This window comes from Hibiscus syriacus, unplaced genomic scaffold (assembly GCF_006381635.1).
Source record: "Hibiscus syriacus cultivar Baekdansim isolate YM2019G1 unplaced genomic scaffold, ASM638163v2 tig00002169_pilon, whole genome shotgun sequence".
Taxonomy (NCBI): domain Eukaryota; kingdom Viridiplantae; phylum Streptophyta; class Magnoliopsida; order Malvales; family Malvaceae; genus Hibiscus; species Hibiscus syriacus.
In genome coordinates, this window is record NW_024061913.1 from 761,477 (window position 1) to 766,396 (window position 4,920).

The following is a 4,920-nucleotide window of genomic DNA, read 5'->3' on the forward strand; positions in this document are numbered from 1 at the left end:
TAAGCATATAGTTTAACGTTTCTCTTGAAGATGAAATGCATGTAATTTGACTACCCATGATGATGAAAGTTAGTGTAATTGTTTTATAGAAAAAGGATTTGATTTCTGTGTACGAAGATAAAGTGAAGGGTTTGGTGAAGAAACTTCTTGCTCTTAAGGGAGTTTCAGAAAGGTCAGTATTAATTACATCGAATGAAGTGTGTTTATTTTCCTTTTTCCCAATTATGAATTGTTGTTAATGCTTCTTTTGCAGTGAGGTATGCTTTGAAGATTTCCTTTGGTAGGGATCTCCTCAAAATGAACTCTTTCTTATTCTCTCTCAAAATGGGGTGGGTGGGGACAATGAAGGAGATTGACAATGAAATGATGACATTCCTTGCACTTCAAACTTTGGTGATTAATACTGCGTGATTTCTGTAATGCTAGGGCGAATTCTATATTTTGGTCTCGTGCTCTGAACCTTCCTCTTCCACATTCTTATGTATTTCCCCGAATTCAAGAAGATACCAAGACAACCTGTTTAGTTGAAAGAAGTTCTGAGGTGACCATCAATCATAGTGGACTAAGTGGAGAGTCTGTTAATGAAATTAATGGAAAAAGTGAGGTTACACTTTATTTCTTACCATTTTTGTGCCTGGATCTGTCCTCTTATTTGCTTTCACAGGTGAAACTTTACTGTATTAACATGGAGCTAAGGTTAAAGACTTTTATTTATTTTGAGTTTATATTAGGATTTGAGGGTCATGAGAATGATAACAAAGTCAATGGAGCAACTTCCACATCGAAACAAGAAGAAACTGTCTGGGTGGAGGGTCTTCTCCCTGGCATTGACTTTTGCAACCATGGTACGTTAGTTTTTATTAGTCAGTGGCTCTCTAGTCAATTGGTTAGAGTCTATTCTCATGGAATCTTTTGGTTGTTAATTTTATTTTTAGACTTGAAGGCAGTGGCAACATGGGAAGTTCCTGTCCCAAAGGTAAGCATTAATGCATTATTATTTGTAATCAATAAGCTTAATTCTCAGTATTATTGGAAACGTTCTTTAATAAAATGTAAGTTCCAATGTCAATATGCCTTTTGTTCCTAATATTTTATGTGTTGCTAATTAGTTCCCTTTGTTTGGGGCTCTACTGCTATGCTTTTAACTGATCTATGAATTTCTTGTTTTTGCCTTTACGATATCCTTTGTGTATTCTATTTTTCATGCATATAGCATTGCAAGCATATTTCAAAGTTAAATTACTATTAATAGTATATTCCCGAGGAAATTTAACTTATATGTGACTTCTGTGGTTACCAGCTGATCAGTATGTAATTTAGTAATTTAAAATGAGTAATTCCTGTTTTCATACTTTATGCATTATTGTCCGTCTTTCCCACCTTAGAGGGATTGTAATTGGAGTTCTATGTGCCAAGGTGGGTATTTGAGTTGTAATATATTTCCCGTTTAGAAGTTGTGAATTAAGCATGCTGATAAACATAATTGAATTATTTTGATTATTAGTTTTGACATAATTGGACTGCTTAGCGTTGTACTATTCTTGTTCCTTATCACTTCATTTTCAATTTTCTTTTGTAGATATACAATGAGCAAATAACAGATTTATTGGATCCAAATCGAAGAAACCTGCAGGTAGAATGGATTTTGTGTTATAATTTTGGGAAGGGGTCGGGAACAGCTGGTGCATCTGATGTTCCTACTAGTTCAGTTGAAGCCAATGCTCATTCGCAGCCTGTTTCAAGAGTTCTCGACTCAGAATAAGCAACTTCAAAATTATAGAAGGAGTTAGAGGAGTTGCATCTAAGATCTTATAATCTGTTAGTATCTTCTTGTGATAATCTGAGAACATTCTTGGTTTTTTGTTTTCAAATAGCCATAGGTGATGGATATTATGTTTGTAACTTAATGTGAATATATTGTATGAAAATGGATTTCTTATATATAATATGATATATATATTTAGTATTATGAGGCATTAAATGTGATTTAGTTTGATTATTTGTCAATCTACACTATATATATATATATATAACAATAATTTACGAAATACAATCACGACACACGAATGTGTGTCATCTTTTTTAATGGTGTGTGCTTCAATGACACGCAATGTAAGTCATACATGCGTGTCATAAATTATGACACACAAGTGTGTGTCATCTTAATTTATGACGGGGGCTTCAATGACGCTCAATGAACATCATAAATGCGCGTCATAAATGTGTGTCATAAATGCGCGTAATAAATTTATGACGCACAGTTGCGCGCCATCTTAAATTCATGTCGGTGGCTTCAACGACAGGCAAATGTGTGTCATCCGCACCCATAGATGACGCGCAATGCGCGTCATTAAAGGGGTTTTTTCTACTAGTGACACACTATAAAAATCCTTGTTAATGTTAGAAATCGAAACAAGTGATTCCTTAAAGCGAACAAGGATGCAAGGCTTTTTGTGAAAAAGGTTCTCTCGTAATTCTTTTGTGATCACACATAGATTTTGAGCTACTCTTTTCTTCTCACAATTAGGTTCACTCACCTCCCGTAGGTCATTTTCTTGGCTTTTATGGGTTGTGACCTCTATTGTTTTTGCCTCTTTTTCAGTGCCTTTTTTTCTTTTTGCAATCTCCCACCCTCGTAAAATTTCATCACATGACTTTAAATTACATCTTTTGATTCCAATGGTGTAAGGCTAAGTGATTGAAGATCGGTATTTTCTATTACAATGCTGCTAGCATCGTTTTAATCAATGTCATTGTCTGATTTAGTATCCTCGGTAGAAGCTGGAGTAGAAGAAGAAATGGAAGTAGATGAATCACCTTAGGTATATTCGTTTACAATGCTGCTAGCATCATATTCTTCGATCTCATTGTCCAAATAGTATTCGTGGTAGAAAATGGAGTAGAAGAAGAAGTGGAAGTAGATGAATTACCTTGGTAAGTAGAAGAAGCACCTTGGTAAATAGATGAAGTATATTGGTAAATAGATGAAGTACCTTGGTAAGTGTCTCTGAAACGATACTTTCTCTAAATTTTTGATTCGATTATCATTGCTTTCTTCAATGTATCTTCAAGTCTTTCATAACCATGTAAGTCAAGAAGATTAATGATGTTTGGATGCAAGCTGGTGACAAATCTACTCACTGTTTATCATTCCGCTTCTTGTATGTCTACCCGATTCATTAAGGGGGCGTTTAGATGGGGGAATGTGGGATTCCCATGGGAATGTAATCCACATTCCCCCGTTTGGTTAGTCGGGAATCTCATTCCCGGTAATGCAAGATTACCAATAGTGGATTTTTAGGATATATTACCAGGAATGTCATTACCTCCGTTTCCTTAGGTATTGTTGGATTACCGACGTTTTGGACTAAAATACCCTTAATTTTTTTAAAAAAAATATCATTCTTCTGTCATTGAATAATAAAAATTATACGAAGGTTAAATTACAAATTTATCCTTAAACTATTTTAGATTTACAAAAAAAAGTCTATAATTAAAATTTTATATGAAGTTCAAGGGTTAAAATAAAGTTTTACATTTTCATTTAACCTTTTTTATATTTTCAATTTTGTAAAAAATTATATAAATTTTATGAATTTATTTTTTTTAAAGAAAATATATAAATATTTTCTAACTTATTAAAAATAAATATATAATAAGGACAATTTGGTCAAATATGCATTCCAATAATCTTTTATTCCTTTAACCAAACAAGGTAATCTTATATTCCTGCTAAGCCAACCAAACACAAAATACAACATTCCCAGTAATCATATTCCCTGGTAATCTTACATCCCCACTAGTAATCTTACATTCTGTGAACCAAACACACCCTAAGGATGTTATCTCCTTGTAGTAGTCTTCTAGTGATATTCTATTTTGTCGAAGTCGGTGAAGTCATTGTTTAACTTCATGAAGTAGTCTTCCTCTGAAGTTTTGATTCGATTATCATTGCTTTCTTTAATGTATCTTCAAAGCTTTAATAACCATATAAGTTAAGAAGATTAATGATGTTTGGATGCAAGCTGGTGACAAATCTATTCACCGTATATCATTATGCTTCATGTATGCCTGCACGATTCGTTAAGGATGTCATCTCCTAGTAGTAGTCTTCTACATATATTTTGTCTTGTCAAAGTCAGTGAAGTCATTGCTTAACTACATGAATGTAGTCTATCAGTATAAAACATTTTATCATTACTCGTTTAAGATTTGTCCAAGACATGATGTCTGGTATTCAAAAACCTTATATTGCCTTTCGTGTTTGCTTCCACCAAGTGAGAGCATAACTGTGGAATTCTGAGGTGATCGATGGTACTTGTTCTTTCATGGGAGAATTGTAGTGTGAGAACATGAAGTTGACTTTGCTCTCCCAATTTATGTAGCCGTCCGGATCATAATCTCTTTGAACTGTGGAATTGTGAATACTTTTGCTGATTGATAAATTATGTTAAGTTTGTCCATTCGTTTTTTAAGTCCCGTAAGTACTTCCATTTTATGATTAAGAGCAAGGATAACTATAATGTCCTAAAGTTCTTTGTAACGTTGTAAGGTTTGCTTAACCCTTTGCGCAGTTTCATAATGTTCCTCACCAATGATTCGAGGCTAGAGCATAGTTGACGTTGAGTCAAAAGGATCTATTGCGGGATAAAACCTAGATCTCTCGAAGAAGGAGGACAAGCTCCATTAACGTTTATGGTGATGGTATTGGGTTGAGGCTAATTCCCACGCAATACTTGTGCATCAAAAATGACGAGAACATTGTGAATCGTCTAACTGTAGTGGAATAAGCAGAAAGAATAATTATACTGGAGTGAATGAATCACCTGCCATGTTGGAAGTAGGTGACCCTCATGGAAATAGAGACGATGGCAATGACAAGTATTCCAAAGTAACATAAGTAGGAGAAGAAATTGACGT

At 34.2% G+C, this 4,920-nt stretch overlaps 1 long non-coding RNA gene across 1 annotated transcript; it reads left to right on the plus strand.

The window, feature by feature from the left end:
* The first annotated feature begins 509 nt into the window (after positions 1 to 509).
* On the plus strand, positions 510 to 1,633 carry LOC120137765. Its single transcript, XR_005517453.1, has 4 exons — positions 510 to 599; positions 732 to 845; positions 936 to 976; positions 1,580 to 1,633. It is a non-coding gene; the product is annotated as an uncharacterized LOC120137765 (long non-coding RNA).
* The last annotated feature ends 3,287 nt before the right edge of the window (positions 1,634 to 4,920 follow it).